Genomic DNA, 17204 nt, shown 5'->3' with positions numbered 1-17204 from the left:
ATCCCCCCATCTCAGCTCAATATTAAAAAAAAAGGGAAAAGAAAAAAGCTTGTATAGTGGGAAATGCATATGTGTGTATATTTTGTTTGACTGATCTTTAGGAGCGTAAGAATTTAACAGCCTTAACCATTTAAGAAAAGCTTTTGGGAACTAAAAGCATTCTTGACACTGTCTGTGTTCAGTATGCTCTTTTACTGACAAGTTCAACAGAAAATGATCAGACAGTGCAGATTCATGGTGTGGTTTTTCCAAAGGGAGAGGAGTTCTGATTTCCTGCTCACTTGTATCTAATTCCTTTTGGCACTAAAAATTCCAGTTTATTTATCTGCAGTTGTGATGATAGAGTGGCTGTCATAAGTCATTGCTGAAACCAATGAAAAATCAACTTGGAAAGCTGGATAGCAGCTCACTTTTACCCCTTAGCTTGCCCATTTCTTCCAAATTGAGAACAAAATACCAACAGGGAGTCAAAGAACTGAAATTTCACAGCAAAGGGGAATAGCTTTTCTTCCTCCTCCCCCTATCTTAGGACGTTGGCCAACATGTCTGCTTATATTCGATACAAGAAGAAATAAAATCAACAAGCTGTCACTTTGGTGGCTTTTCCTAATTCTCTGACATCTGCGTGAAAGTGTGAACCAAAGTGGATCATTCTTCCTTGTGTTTCTCCTCTTTTCAGCTCAGACTGCTCCTGGCGCTTCTGCTACTTCCTGGTTGTCTTTACTTTTCTTCCAGGGCAGGAGGGCTTGCCTAGCTGAAGTAGTAAGGCACCTCTAAGGACAGACATGAGGAGGAGAGCACCAGGTAGGTCAAACCACCAACAATCCTTTGACCACTGCCTCTCCTCAGACTCGGAGGGAGACAACCCAGGACTGAACTCAAGAGCAATACTTCCAGTCCAGCGCTCTCAGCTGTCATCCTGGTAAGTAATAGTTATAGAAATGCAGCCTGGCAATGGTTCCTCCAGGTGCTATAGATACAGCTAATGAAGATCCAGAGAAGAAATCACTAAAGTCTGTGGCACTGCCAAAGAGTTCACCATTGAAACTTATCAGTGGAAATGACAATACCTTCTTTGCCACTGAACTCCAAGGATCATGGGACCTTTCCATTTGACTGTAGTCTTTCTTATGTGTTGTCTCCTCCATTAGCAGGTGAGCTCCTTGAGAGCAGGGACTGTTTGAATTTTCTATTCATATCCTCAGAGATTAGCAAATAGCGAGCATGTAATGCATACTTGTTTTATTTATTCATCCATTTCCTTGGTAAATGGAGTATTTTTTTCTAGTGACTGTCCTTATGGCCATGATTCAAGAAGTAATATATCTGCCACATATACTTCTTTATATATATGTGGATTTATATATATGTATACACACATGCATGCATATATACATACATGTATGTATATATGTTCACATATATGTATATATTTTTAAAAATATCATAAAGTCATATCTCAAGAGATTAAATGCTTTTGGTTTTACACAAAATTTTTTTTAAGCTCCTATATCATCAAATGGTTCTTGTGGTTTCAGAGGGCATGGCAGGAAAGGAGCATCCTCAGAGATAAAGCAGAGGTTCTCTATAAATATTGATTCTAGAGCTATGGAGCAGGTTTTTTCAGTTGCAGTGTCACCTAAGGGCCATGGTGCTCCTGGCTGGAGCTATGGTAAGAGTCATTGAATGGTTGGAGAATGAGAAGTTAAAGGAGTTAAATCTCTAGACTAGGAGTAGAGAGCCTTGAATTTAAGACTTAGCCCTGTCATTGTGTGATCATGGGCATGTCACGGTATTGCTTTTGGTCTCAATACTGCTTTTGGTCTCAGTTTCCTCCTCTGTAAAATGAGAGGGTTGAATGATCCTAGAGTTCTAGGAAGAAGATAGAATCCCCAAGACAGAATTTCAGAGTTGAAATGAATCTATTATATAGTCTACTCCAACCCATGCATGAATAACAATCCTTTTCAACATTCCTGGCAAGTGACCATTCATCCTTTTCTTGAAGACCACTGGATAGAGGGAATCCACTACTTTCTGAGGCTCCCCAATCCAACTGCTTTGGTTATTAGGAAGTTTTTTTCTCTAACACTAATCCTAAAATTTGCCTTCCTGCAACTTTTACATTTTACTTCTAGTTCTACCCTCCAAGGCCAAAGAGAACAAATCTATTGCCTCTTTCACATGACAACCTTTCAGATACTTGAAGATGGCCATCTTAGCCCCTCCAAGTCTCCTCTTCTCCACAAGGATCAGCATCCCTAGTTCCTTGAATCTGTGTGAATATGGTGTGAATTTGAGGCTCTCCCCTACCCAAGTTGTTCTTCTCTGGACACTCCTTCTTAAACTGTGCCTAGAACCATGAACAAGACTCCAGATGTGCCCTGACAGGGCATAAACCTGAATGACTCATTTTTCTATCTGTTTCTTCCCCAAGTTTCTTTTTCTCCAACCCTCATATTCCACTTCATTTTTATAATTGCATTTTTCCATATTTGCATCCCTGTATCTTTTTTTATACTTTACATCACCTATTTTGTTAATTATCTCCCTCAAATCTTTATCCTTTTCCAAGCATTTACCACTCTATTCTTACACTGTGTCCAATGAAACCTTTTGATCAATAAGATATCATCACAATAAGTACTTATTATTAAATAAGAATTGATCATGCTTTACTCCTCTGTCTCTTACAGTACTTGTTGACCCTCTCAATTTATCCATTCTACCATCCTGACTTTCCTGTCCTGGTTTTCTCTTTTCTCCCATATATTCTTGGCAATGTGCCTGCTCCATTTAGGACAGACTGGAGTTGGGCAAGGCCAAGGGGAGGATCTAGTAAACATTCACTCCTCTTTTTGTCTTTGGTTCACCTTTGCACAAGCCTCTGCAAGCGCATTCATGATATTGCTAGTATCCTCATCAACAGTAAAGGCCAACCTCTGTTATTACCCACCATCTATTTTATTTAATAAACTCAAATTCATTCTGAAAAACATCTACTGTCATTTCTGTTCTTGTCTATTATGGTGTTATTAGGCCCTTCCTCCCCATTCTGTTCCCCCCAACCCCCCCCAAAACGCAACCAAACAACCATAGAAATTTAGTGTTACACTTGTCTCTTAAATTCAAATTTATTCTTCTTTGATGCAGACGTTTTTTTGTTTTTTACTAGATGGTTTTCTTGATATTCACGCTTTTTGTTCTTTATCTCTCTACTTGGCCATCATTTCTCCTTACCACCAAATGTTCCTGTCTTTACATCCTATCTCAAAACATTCTTCCAGACGTCATACTACATTTGAAATAGCATTCTTCTTTTTGTCTACCAAGCCAAATTCCTATCTTCTTTTAAATTCTTCTTCAAGTCCCATGGTGAAACCTCCTATTGGCTTTGTACAGATGAGAAAGTTGTGAACATCCCCATGGATGTCTGCTAATGAACCCTGGATCTAAAGTGGAAACTCCTCATTTTTCTTCCCTAGGCTAAAATCCCAGTTACTAACCATGCAGCTGTTTCCCTAGGCATTCAAGATGGGACTAAGCCTTAGATGAGAATGCCAACTTGGCTCCTAAGACTAAAGATCTTAGGGCAGGTCTCCAGGAATACAGGCAGTCTTTGACAGATTCATATTTGCAGCCCTCTGCTAATTACACCCACATCATTGCTTAATAATAATAGCTGACATTTATATGGCATTTCAAGGTTTGCAAAGCACTTGACATATATAATTGAGGGATCCTAGCCTTGTTAGTAATCTGGCTTTCTGACATAGCTGTATCTATACTACACATATACAGACGTAGGGAGGTGCCACAGTGGTGAGAGTGCTGGACTTGGAGTCAGGAAGATCTGAGTTCAAATCCAGCTTTGGACACTTACTAGCTGGTAATACTGGGTGAAACACTTAACCACTGTCTGCCTCAGTTTCGTCAACTGTAAAATTGATGCCAAGAAATATCCCCTATATCTCATGGTTATTGTGAGGTACACTGAGACAATATTTGTAAATCGCCTTTCCCTTCTCTTTCCTTTCATTATCTTCCTTTCCAAAGGGAAATGTTTCAAAGCCTTCCCAGAAATGTAATCCTTGAGAAAAGTGTGCCAGTAAATTTCATTGTCCCAGATATATCCTAAAATGGCTGCATATTCCTGGGTTGCCTCCTGAGATGTCATTCAGCTGTTTAGCCACGTCCAACTCTTTGTGATCCCATTTGAGGTTTTCTTGGCCAAGATACTGGAGTGGTTTGCGATTTCCTTCTCCAGCTCATTTTATAGACGAGGAAATTGAGGCAAATAGGGTTAAGTAACTTGCCCAGGGTCACACAGTTAAGAAGTATCTGAGGCCAGGTTTTAACTCAGGCCTTCCTGACTCTAAGACTGGTGCTCATCTACTGTGTCACCTGCTTACCTCCTCCTGAGATGTCAAACAGCTCAAATGAAGACTGATGCTTAGGGAAAGTTAGGGAACCTAAGTAGAATGCTGGGGTAGGGTAGACTTTAGAAAGTAAGAGCAGAGAAAATGGTGGCTGGAATGATTTAATTATATTGATCTCCCCAGAATTCTCCCCATATTTTGAATGCCTTCAGAAAACTTGACTGCTACCCCCACTGACTCTTATTAATGAGCTTAGTTCGCCCATGCAGACAGGATTTTAGCTCACACAAGCCAACTCATGCCAGCTCTATGCCATAGGAGGGGAGGGGACCACTCATTTCCCTTCTCTGGCTCTGAGGAAAGATTGACCCAGGGCAGGGGATCCTCCCCCTAATCTGATTCTCTTTCTTCAGCCTCCATTGCCTTGTCCCATTTGGGCAACTTTCTGACCTTTGCTCTGTTGCAAAGCCTGCTGGGAGATTTAATCCATGAGAAAAGCATACAAGTAAATTCTATTACATGTACATTTGATCTTTACAGCAGCCCTGGGAGGTGAGTGCTACAGATACTTTTACAGATGAGGAAACTGAGACTTAAGAGAGCTTTCATGATTTGCTTAATTAGTGTCAGAGGTGATAGTGGAGCTTAGATCTCTCCTGACTCCGATTCCAAAGCAACACTCTCCATTACCATTACCTTACAGAGGGCAGCCTTCAGACTATATCACCTAGGCAGACTGCATGGTAATGTGCTTTGGTGCATAAAGCCTCTCCTCTCTCCCTCAACAATGGACCTCAGATGACCTCTCCCAACCCTGCACAGTCCCCTCTGCTGAGATCTTTTTATCTCCTGGCCTAAGACAGAGTCCCTCTCTTAAGAGGGTTTGTCTCCATATGTTTCCTGGATAACTCATAGTTTATTCATCTGCCCTTTAGAGCCATCCCCCCAGGAGACTCTTCACATGTAAGTATCTTTGGGGTATTGTCTCTTGATCTACAGCATCCTCTCTGCACATCTTCTCTCTCGAAATTTCTGAAATAAATCTAATTGAATACAGTTTTATATGGTTGGTTAGTGTTTTGTCCCAGTTGAATTGAAATCAATTTCTGAAAGCTTTGTATACTGCATAATGCAGGTTTATAATTTATAATTGATTCAAAATCACAGGTGACAATTTCTCTAAAAAGCTAGGCATCATGACATTGGTCAAGAATATAGCTCTCTCGTTATCAGCAGGTCAAATTTAATTTACATTTTTTGTGATCTCTGGGGCCTTTTCTTTTTTCATTTAAGAATTATGTTTTATATATATGCCTTTTGATTTTACAACATGCTCATCGTCCTCTTCTAACCTTACCCCTGGAATCTAAACTCTCAGTTCTAACAAAGAAAAAGATGTTAGCAAAAATAAACCAATAAAGATTACATCTGGCAATGTACATGACATTCTGCCTAGGTAATCTTACCCCTTCTTGCCAAGAAGAATTAGAATTGTTTCCTTATCTGTTCTCTAAGGCCAGTATTGGTTTTTCGAGTTATTCAGAGTTTGACTTTCTTTTAGAGATCTTTTCATTTAAGTTGTTGTGCATGCTGCTCTTTCTGGCTTTCTTAGTTCATTTCATATCAATTCACATTAATCTTCTCAAGCTTCTCTGACACAGTTATTCTTCCTTCCTTTTTTCTTTCCTTTGTTCCTTCGTTCCTTCATTCCTTCCTTCCTTCCTTCCTCCCTTCCTCCCTTCCTCCCTTCCTCCCTTCCTTCCTTCCTTCCTTCCTTCCTTCCTCCCTTCCTTCCTTCCTTCCTTCCTTCCTTCCTTCCTTCTTTTCCCTCTGTCTCTTCCTTCCTTTCCTTGTTTCTTTCTTCCTCTCTTTCATTCTTCTTTTTGGTAAGTTCAATTTAATTTTATTTTCAGTTTTGACTTCTCTCCTTCCTCCCCTTTCCCACACCAAAAAATCAAGAAAAACAAAACTCATTGAAAATATATAATGTCAAGCAATACAAATTCCCATGTTAGCCAAGTACTCCCTCTCCCCTCAAAAAAAGCCTCAGCCTATCTTTTGAGTCCATTCCTTCTCTGTTAGGAGGTGGGCAAGATGTTTCATCATGAGACTTTGGGGATTACTATTTGTCATTGTGTTGATCAGAATCTCTGAGTCTTTCAAAGTTGTCTGTCTTTACAGTATTGATGTTGTGACTTTTCCTACACTATAACTTGCTGCGTGGTGGAGGGCTTCTTGAAGTTATATATAATATGTCTTTATTTCTCCAGTGAGGTTTTTTTCTCCCTTCAGGTTTTAGGGATAATCACAGAAATTATCACCCATGACTCTGACTCCATTCTGCTAGTTTGTAGATGAAGCAAAATGTTAGCAAAAGGACAGGAAGATTTTCTTCAGGGGGGAGTCTATCATGGTGTTGTTAACGTTATTTAAGAAGGAGAATTGAACATTAAGTTCCATTTTCCCCTCCTGTAGCCATTGCCTGACAGCTTTTACTCTCTAAAGAATGCCTTACACCATTCAAGGATGAGTGGCCAACGTTGAGTTGAGAACAACGATGTGCTTTCATGCTTACAGTGGTTTTAGTAATAGGACATGAATTCCAGAATGTGGAAAGTCCTATGATCTGTGGGGCCATGCAGACACAGTTACACATACTCTCCCTGTGTAGGCACAGGCAAATCCCTTTTGGTCCACTGAAAGTGTTGAATTATTTTCCTTTAAACACTGTTTGGCAAGCTACCAAAAGTGTTGTGTTGAAAACATTTTTCTAAATTCATTTTTAAATCCATGTGCTCTTTCAGGGAAATGTGAGCCATAAGTTTCTGATTCATTTACACTTAACTCATCAAACTGTGGTTTTGTGAGAACTCTTTGATATCTAAGAAGCCATAGGATCCTTTTTTACTCTGGTGTTCCAGCCTTCCCCTCTCCCCCCATAGAAACAGGAAGTTACATTTGGCCATCAGTAAATACATTCAGGCAGCAGAATGCTTGAGCTGGACCCAAACTCCAATATCTGAAGAGATCTTCAAGTTAGGAAAATGTTACACTAGTGCAAAAAACCAAGAACCACCTACCTGTGTAGCGGACTTTTCTAGAGAAGCTTTCTGAATTTTCCATTGAAATGTTTTCTAGAAACTTCCTCTATGGCAAGATGTGGCTGTACTAATATAATTGCCAATAAGGGGTGTGAGTCCTGTGCAGTCCAGTGAAATAAAAATCAGCTCTTTCCCTGTGCAATGAATTTTCTACTCCTTGCTGGGGAGACAGATATGTGTAACAGTGTTGGTTTAGCATTTGCTAAGTTTGAGAATCTGAAGAGTTTGGCATGACCACAGTAACCAAGAGATGTCTTCTTTAAGTTATATTCTCTGGTTTTCTTTTCCACTCTGTGGGTAGAGGTTTCCATTCCTGAAAAGAATACAATCCAAAAGCTATAGAACAAAGTAATGTCCAATACATTGGCAAGATTTGTTAAACTCTATGAAATTCTGCAAGATATACACTCTTAGAATATGAGAAGAAAAGTCTTTGGAGTTTGTGCCCATGTAACCCACAGATAGGAAAGCTATATTACATTCTAGCATGTGTTTTGGAAAACAAAAACAAAAACACAAACTCCTTAGCAGATTTTTAAAAATATAAAATGATAAGCAAATGCAAGAAACTGAGCCATTTTAAGTAAGCAGACATGGGGCTTCTTAAATCTCTAGCTTTTACAGTTCATGTGACAGATGGAAATGCAGGATACCTTGTCTTGTTGCATAAAATGTGTATTTATGTCTTACGTTAATCTTTCAGACCTGGGTAAACACACGTTAACCCCATTTGCTGTTACAAATTAGTCTGAATGCTGAGCTGGCAAACAGCTGCCAAGGGTTGCATGAGAAAAATAACTTGAGAAATGAAAAAAAGAGTTATTGGTTCCTTAAATACTGGAGGTCAGGACTTTGAGAAGACAGGAAACCAAGTGTTTTGGGTTGTTGCCAAATATCCTCATCAGTTTCAGCTGTGGATATAGGCCTTTTCTAACCTCAGGGTATTCTCTGCCTTTGTACAAGTGATTATGGACAGATTTCTTCTAAGGAAACCACTGGAAACACATCAGCAAATGACATCAGCCATCGGCAAAACTTCTACCTCATGCCATTGTGAGGGCATTTTCCTTTTGGCTACTTGCAGTTAATTCGCCTTCCTTGCAATCTCCCATTAGTAAGACGTGTGTCAGTGTGTCTGGCCATGACACAAGAGGACAACAAAGGGGGAGAGGAGAGGACAGGACAGGATAGCACAGTTTCTCAGCCTCACTCAGGACTTCTATGATGCTGAACCTTACCATTTTTGAGCTCAGCCTACTCTGAGATGTCTAGAGCATCTGTAAGGTACTCTGGTCTGCTTTAGTCCAGAGCATTTCTAATCCCCTAATACTTTTTACTCAAGTGCTTTCAACATTTTTGAAGCTGATTGATACAATCTGATTAGTTCAACATGTCCATACTTACTGTCTTTGGTCCCTTGGCATGGTGTCAGGGCTATGTTGGTAAATGTTTAACTACCAGCTCTCTAGAGAAAAAAACATATACATGACACACTTTGAAGTTTAATCTGCATCAATAACATTTTCTCCATCCCTTTTTTTTCTTATTGTTCAGTTGCGTCCTACTATTTGTGACTCACATGGACCATACTGAGTCTAGACAATCACCAAAACAGTAAGTCCAACCCTGATTTGGACTGTTTTCTGACTTCTGAGGTGTAAATACACTAAAATTTTCAACTCTCAGGGACTCCAGCACACCTCTGCATGGCAAGGTCCAGCTCTTTCTCAAAGGACCTTCCTCACAGAGAACCAGTTTGAGGGTTATGGATGGACGTACATAAGCATTTTGATTAAGCAGTAGAGCAAATATACAGCCAGAATGAAAGTTCTCCTATCTATGTACAACTCGCTCTGTATCTCCTGGGTTATTGTTGTTATTTGAGAATAGATCTGTAATTTCATTGTTATGGGAAACTCCCAAGGAGAAAACTTCTTTTATCAATGTAGATTGACACCTGTTCTTCTTGTCTTAGAGAGTTATTAGGGGACACTGAGAATTTAAGGGACTTTCCATGGGTGATACAGGCATTATGGGTCAGAGACAGTGCCTGTTGGGTACATGTTTAACAGCTCTGCAGGAGAAAATATGTGCCTATGATAAACCTTTAACTTTATTAATATTTTCCCCATTCCTTTCTTAAGTCTAGACAATCAACAAAACAAAAAACTAGGCCGTGATTTATAGTGTTTGAGGATTTCCAAGGTGTAAATGCCCATAATGGACATTTAATGATCAGTTCTTAAGCCAGTACAAACTAGTTCTAGAATAATCCTGGCCTGGGTTGTGGGAGAGGGGAAGGACTTGAACTTAGATCTTCCTGACTTTGAGGCTGACTCTCTATCCATTACACTTTGCTGTCTCTCTGTTTTATTATTTGCAAGATTAGGTTTACATGCTTCAAGGATGTGATGATTCCTGGGAAGCTAGGAGAATTATTTAGCCCTCTGAAGCTGTAATAGATTTGTGATATGTCTGTTTGGGGCATTTAATACAGGGAGAGCAAGGAATCAGGTAGGCTATCTCTGCCAGTGGATGCAATTCAGATACACAGTGCCTAAATGCTTAATGGACTGAAATAATGGAAAGGTGAATGTCAATCATCAGTCTGAAGTTAAGGCTCTGTAACTGTTCTAAGGAGGTGGGTGTTACAGAGGATGGAATTTCCCTAAAGTTGTGAAATGGTCTCTATGTAGAGTCAACAGTACAGAGACCCAGAGACAGAGCATGGAAAAAATAATCTGTTGAAGTCAGTACTGAGCTTCCTCAGTTTTGTGTGTGGAGGCAGTGATTCATTAGTGCCCTTATATGCAGTCACACTGGATTCAGAGCCCCGTGATCTCAGTACTTGTCCCCATCAACAGTAAGGAATAGCTGAGTACCCTCTTGGCCATGAAAACCGCTTCTTTTGGAATGCATTCTCCTCTGCAGCATGGTGACATGTGCATGAAATCACAACTTCCCTCAAAGCACTTGGACTTGTCAGGGAGCTCTGTCCTCTCACTTGCTTCAGCCTGTGACATTTTGACTTGCTGTGCCCTCTTCCTTTAGAAGAGGAGGGCTTTTTGGCTTCTCTTCTGTTATGCAGTCGCTCAGTCACGTCTGATTTTTTGTGATCCAATGGACCATGGCGCACCAGGCCCTTACTACCCAAGGGACTCATTTTCCGACGTTGTACCTTTTTTACATTTTAATACTGTCCATTGGGTTTTCTTGGCAAGGATAGGGGAGTGGTTTGCCATTTCTTCCTCCGTAGATCACTTTTGGTCAGAACTCTGCACCATGCGTTTGAACAGAATGGCTCATAGTTTCATTGAACTATGCAAGCCCCTTTGCCACAGCAAGACAGTGATATAGGAGGGGTTGGCTTCTCTAGTGGAGACCAAAAGACATGTATATATTTATATACACAATGTGTACATAGATGTGTATACATGCACACATGTGTGTGTCTCTGTGTATAACTTGGGTTTCAAGTCAGAAACATTTTGCCTACGACTCTCCTAATTGATGGAGAGGATAATGACCAGATCCTACATACCTATGTAAGTGAATGTAAATACAAGAACTCTGGCAAGCAGAAACATTATTCTTGATTCCTTCTTCGAGACAGAGATTATACATGGTTTCAGACTTTCTTGGATTCTTTGGGGAGAGATTTTTGGAGAAAGAAAATAAATAAGAGACTTTGGGAAGTGGTGGCCATGTAGAGGATCTGGAGCCTCAACATGTCCCTTATTTCCAGAGTTCATTACCATAGACTTTAGGGAATTTCCCCATGGCTGAGATTTTAGGCCTCTTCTTTCCACCAATTAGGAGAGTCTTATGCAAAAGGCTCCAGGCTTGAAACCCACGTTACAAATACGAAAGTAAACAGATAATAATTTGGGTGAAGGGGGAAGAGGGGACATCTTAAGTGGGGAGAAAAGGGAAGGCTATACAAAGTAAGTAATATATGAGTTTTGGATTCCAGATTTTGGCCCCAGTTAGCCCAATTATTAGGAAATTGGTGTCAAGGCTTTACTGAAATAAGAATAAAGACGTGAAATTTACCATCTTCTAACTGAAACCTGAAACCCCTGGATGGAAAGTAAGGGTAAGAAAGTAATCCATTGATGATGGATTTCTGATTAATGCTGTGCAGCACATAAAAGAGTATGATTACTCAGTCCTATGTCTTGCCTGAATCCATTACAGGTATTAGAAAATTAGTAGCTTATACCTTGTAACAGAAAAAAACTTGAGATTCCAAAAGAAACAAGCATTTATTAAGTCTAGGCTTAATGTGCCCGGCAAACTTTATCTCATTTGATATTTACAACAACCCTGTGAGGAAAGTGCTATTATGATCTCCATTTTACCTTTGGGGAAACCAAGGCAGACAGATGTTTAGTGACTTGCCTAGGGTCACTCAACTGGTAGTGTCTGAGGCCAGATTTGAACTCAGGTTTTCCTGACTACAGTCCCAATGCTCTATCCACTGCACCACCTACCTATATGGGAAGTTGTGGGAAGCCAAGATTTGAAGCCCATCTCTGAGACTTGTGAGCTTAGGTCAGTTGCTTATGGTTTCTGGGCCTCAGTTTCCTTCTCTGTAGAATGATGGAGTTGGACTAGAAAACTTCTTACATCTCTTCCAACTCATAAGTCCATAATACTCCTGTTTCTCTTAATGATCTGATCTAACTATTCCCATTAAGGACTTTTAGCAAATTAAGTGTGCTAAGAGGATTGGGTGATGAAATTGGAGATGTTTAACCCGAAGAAGAAAAGTCTTAAGGCAAACATGATAACTGTCTCTAAGTATCTGATTGGCTGTCTGTCATTTAGAAGACAGATTAGATTTATTCTACTTGGCTCTAGAGACCAAACTAGGATGCTCAAAATATAAGGAAAACTCTTAACAATTTTTTTGTTGTTAAGTCACTTTTCAATCATATCTGACTCTCCATAACTCCCTTTGGAGTTTTCTTGGCAAAGATCCTGGAGTAGTTTGCTATTTCTTTCTCCAGATCGTTTTGTAGATGATGAACTGAGGTAAACAGGGTTAAGTGACCTGCCCAGGGTCACACAGCTTATAAATGTCTGAGGTCAGATCTGAACCCATGAAGATGAGTCTGTCTTATTCCAAACCCAGTTCTCTGGCCACTGTACCCCCTAGTTGCTCCTCCTAACAATCAGAATTATTCAAAAAGAAAATGGATTGCCTCAGGAAGTAATGAGTTCCCTTTAACTGTAGGTATGCAAGCAGGGGTTGGTTGATTGCCTGTGGAGGGTGCTGTGGAGGAGATTCTTGTTCAGATATGATATGGACTTAGTGGTCTCTTGAGTGCCTTCTCCCAATTCTGCCACTGTTTAGAGTTTTAAAGAAATTTTTAATCTGAGAGTCAGCATATTAGATGCATTATGTCTACCACACCAAATGCTGATGTGAAATGAACCTCACCTATGTAGAATATATTGGGATGACCTTTCAACTTTAAGGTTGAAAACTATACTACAGAGATCTCAGAGGTCTCTATGAATGGTGATTTGAAGGAATACAAGAGAATGGAGGGAAAAAACTGAAGAGCTTTTCAAAGACTGGTGAGTAAGGACTCCTCAATTCACCATTTACCCTGAAGTAAATGGAAGGCAGCAAGAAGGTGTGGTAGATAAAATAGCAGGCCTGGGATCAAGAAGATCTGAGTTCAAATCCACCCTCAGACCCTTATTAGCTGGGTGACCTTGGGCAAGTCACTTCTCTCTGTTTGCTCCTTGAGCTGAGGAGAGGGAAAATGATTCCAGTATCTCTGCCAAAAAAAACTTCAAATAGTTCATGAAGAATCTGACACAACTGAATCACGGCAAAATGACTTTAAGACCAGTAATCGTGTGTGTAATAATGATTAAATTTTTTGTGTACAGTCTCATGATTCCACTGGTACAGAGATAGCTCCCATTTTTATGAAAGACCTTCAGTGAAAGAGGTAGCTGCGGTATAGCTGTGGTATGGCCTTGTAGTCAAGAAGAGATAGGCTCATGTCCAGCTTCTGATACATACTGAGTGTGTGTCCATGGGATAAGTCATTTAACCTTTTACATGTTCTAAGTAACTCTAGGAAGGTGCCAGCTTGCACCGGTATCTAGGTACTCCCTGCACCAATGAAATCACAAATTCAGTCCCTATTCATAAAGCACTTTTGTTGTTCAGTCGTGTCTGACTCTTCGTGCCCCATGAAACATAGCTTGCCAATACTGTCCATGGTGCTTTGTTGGCAGAGATACTGGAATGGTTTGTTATTTCCTTAATCCAGTGATTAAGTGACTTGCTTAGGGTCCCATGGTTAATAAGTGTCTGAGGTCGGATTTGAACTTCAGTCTTCCTGATTCTAGGTTCAGTGTTTTATCCATCAAGTCCTCTAGCTGCCTGTATATACATTGCCCCATTTAATCTTTAAAATTATTCTGAGGTCTGCAGTGCCATGCTTCAGCTGCAGTCTCATCCTGGAACTTCCCTCAGTTATGGGGCCTCCTCACCCTGAAGCATCCCTCTGCCACATTGACTCCTTTTTCTCAGGTCCTCTGTTTTGAGGAGGAGCCCAGACTGGCTGCCCTTTATTCTCCTCCTGGCTTTAATTCTGACGTTCATGCTCCCTCACAGATGCCTTCATTCCTCCCCCGCCCCATCCTTATCTCCCTACACTTTTCAGCTCCCCTTTATGTGTTGTCTTCTCCCATATAAGTTCCCTGAGAATAGACAATGTCTTTGTTTTTACTCATATTTGTATCTCCAGTACTTAGCACAGTGCCTGGCAAACAGTAAGTGTGTAATATATGCTTATTGACTGGAAGTTAAGTGACAAGTCCAGGATCACACAGCTAATAAATATCGGAGGCAGAATTCAAACCCAGGTCTTCTTGACTTCACTTTTAAAATGGTAGTCACAAAACCTTGGAGGCTCTTTTACCAAAGTCCTTTTACTGAACAAGAAGATGGCTTCTTAAAGGTCAAATTTAACATACGCAATACCATACAACTTAGTTCCTGTTTTGTTTTCTTTTGGAAGAGAGAAGGAATAAGAATCACAAGACTTTGGATTACATAAGTAAAATGGTTGTAAGTAAATATATAAAGATTTGCATATAAAATCGCTTGGAGATAGGAGGCATATGTAGAAATCCTTGCCAAGAGTCTGTAAAATAGGTGACTGCGTTAATCCTTCTCAGAGGCTCTAAGCTCCTTAAATAATTATCAGGTTACTGTTGTCTGTAGACTTCTTGAATCTCTGATTTTCTTTTGCCTAAAAGGACTGTTTAAAATCAAATCCAGCCTTGGAATCTCTAACTGCTCAAAGCTTTTGAGGGAAAATTTGAGGAAAAAATGGGCAAAAAACCCCAAACCAAACCAAACCCCAACCCTACAAACCCTGATGCCATATGTTTAAAAGAGTTCCAAACACCTTCCAAAGTAGATTATCATTTAGACCTTTTTACATTCTTCCAAGCACTTCATCTCCTGTGGGATTTCTGTAATCCAGTAATAGCTACACGGTTAGATACACAGATAGTGACTGTTAGGGCAGAGAGATTTTACAGAAGTGCATAATGCTACGTCCATTTGGATGATACAGATGTGTCTTGCTATATAAAACTATGTGCAAGCTACTCAGAAAAGTTGTGCTCATTGAATTTCTTAAGTGGAATTTTCTTTTGAAGGCCCCTTGATGGGCTGGCTTAGGGCATCGTGGTGCAGACCGTCTGTATATTAAATATTTATTCCATCTTGAGCTTTGACTATCAACCACTTGACCAACATTCATAGGCAATGCTGAAATTATTTTATTTGGAGAGAACTTTACCTTTAGAGTCATATAGTTTTCCACAGAAAGTACCTTTTTTTTCTTCTTAAAGAACAACCTCTGGGAACTGTTATCTAAAAGTGAATTTTTTGGAGGGTTGTTTGTTTCTTTAAAGAAAATTCCCTTTAAAAAAGAAGGAGGTGTTGTGATACCATGACAGCTGGCTGAGGACAGTGACTCATTCTCCTTCATATATTACAGCTCTTCAGGCAGCCTAAACGGGTTCTCACATTTTCAAAAAGCATTTATGAGGGCACCTACAGCTGTAGAAATATCCACTGAAGCAATTCGCTTTAGGAAATAGGAGAATGCAGTAGCTGAGTTCTAAGAAACATAAATGCATTCTTGCAAATGCACTTAAAAAAAGTTGCTAAGAGGCCTGGTGTATATACGCAAGAAACATCAGGTTTTCCATTGTGGATGGTGGAAGTTTTAGATTCCAGTATTGGATGAAAGCAAGTGGCATGCTTATTTATGCTTGCTGGCCGGGGTTGGGAGTTAGGAGAAATGGAAAGAAGCCCCAAGTTGTGAGTTATCAGTCTTAGTTCAGTTGGCTTGAGCAGTGGTCTCATGCATGTTTTAAGTTGATAGTATTAATCTATTTACACTACTTCTACCCAAATATTTGTTTCTCTTTATAAAGACTTGTTAGTATAAAGGAAAAGAGAAGTATACTGGGAAACATCCAAGTATAGATTCCTAGAATCATTGAATGATGGAGCTAAGTTCTTGTAGTGATAGAAAAGCAGAATCATAGATTTAGAATTCAAAGGTATCTTAAAGGTCAGATAGTCCAATCCCCTGATTTTATAAGATGGGGAAATTGAGAAGTGGCAGAGGTTGCATTTGATCTCATGTTCTCTACCAGCATTGATCCCACTCCTTCATTTAATTAATTAGGAAATAAATAACTTCACTTAGCATCAAGAACTTTAAATATTAGTGGCATAGTTGTGTGACTCTCTATTTTTTTTTTTACAAAGCTTTACAAATGCGTTTTGTTAGGAAGTCATAATCATTTAAAGACATAATTCCATCCCCCTCATTTCCTTTCTTCCAGACTTCCATTATAGCAAAACCAACTAACATGGCTAACTCATCTGACAGTGTATACAACATTCTGCACCTGTAGTCTCCCAATTCCCTAACAAAAGGAAGATGATGGGTTTCCGTATTTCCTTTTTCATTTCATAGATATGAGGAAAGTGAGAGATGGAGAAATAAAGTGAGTTTCCCAAGGTCACACAGCTAGTCAGAGGCAATTCAGGTTGTTTGACTTCCAATCCATTGGTTTGAGATTTCTAGGCTAGAATGTGGTGCTACTAGAACAAAACTGAGTCATATCCCTCTATACATTAATTAGTTTTGCTTTCTTTCCATAGTTTCTAGCCAACCCTGTGAGTAACTGGTACAAAAGTGTATTCTGGATAAGAAGGTAGAACAGGAAAGAGAGTGTGTGGATGAATCACTGAAAATTCATGACTATTGGTTTTAATGTATCTTTCCAAACTTATTTCACAGAACTTCCCCATATACATTCTATTCTCTAATGAAATTGGATGGTTCCCTGTCTTCCAAAGTACACAATGGATTTTCCCTTTAGTTTTTAAACTACTCCATATGCCTTGGAAAGTACAAAAGTATATTCCCTTCCCCGCAAAAAGTCCCATCTATTGTTGATAACCTTCAAGGCCCAGTTCAACTAGCTTCTTTTCTATGAAGACTTCCTTGATTTTTCAATTGTGATTCTTCCCCCTTCTCATTATTTTGTATATTCTAACTTTAGTACTTAGTATATGTATGTGTGTATATGTGTATATACAGATATGTGCATGTATATGTGTATATATGTGCATATTCATAAATAAACATCAGTACTTAGC

The 17204-nt window shown here is 39.6% G+C and overlaps 1 long non-coding RNA gene across 1 annotated transcript in view; it reads left to right on the top strand.

Moving 5' to 3' along the window:
* Positions 1-17204, top strand: part of LOC140526597 (uncharacterized) — a 30760-nt gene that overhangs the window by 12097 nt on the left and 1459 nt on the right. The window contains exon 2 of the long non-coding RNA XR_011974439.1: positions 736-922. This is a non-coding gene — a long non-coding RNA (uncharacterized lncRNA). The remainder of the gene's footprint in view (positions 1-735; positions 923-17204) is intronic.

The sequence above is a fragment of the Notamacropus eugenii genome, chromosome 2 (genome assembly GCF_028372415.1).
Source record: "Notamacropus eugenii isolate mMacEug1 chromosome 2, mMacEug1.pri_v2, whole genome shotgun sequence".
Lineage (NCBI taxonomy): Eukaryota > Metazoa > Chordata > Mammalia > Diprotodontia > Macropodidae > Notamacropus > Notamacropus eugenii.
The sequence above is the reverse complement of the archived record's forward strand: the minus strand, read 5'-3'. Positions and strand labels throughout refer to the sequence as shown.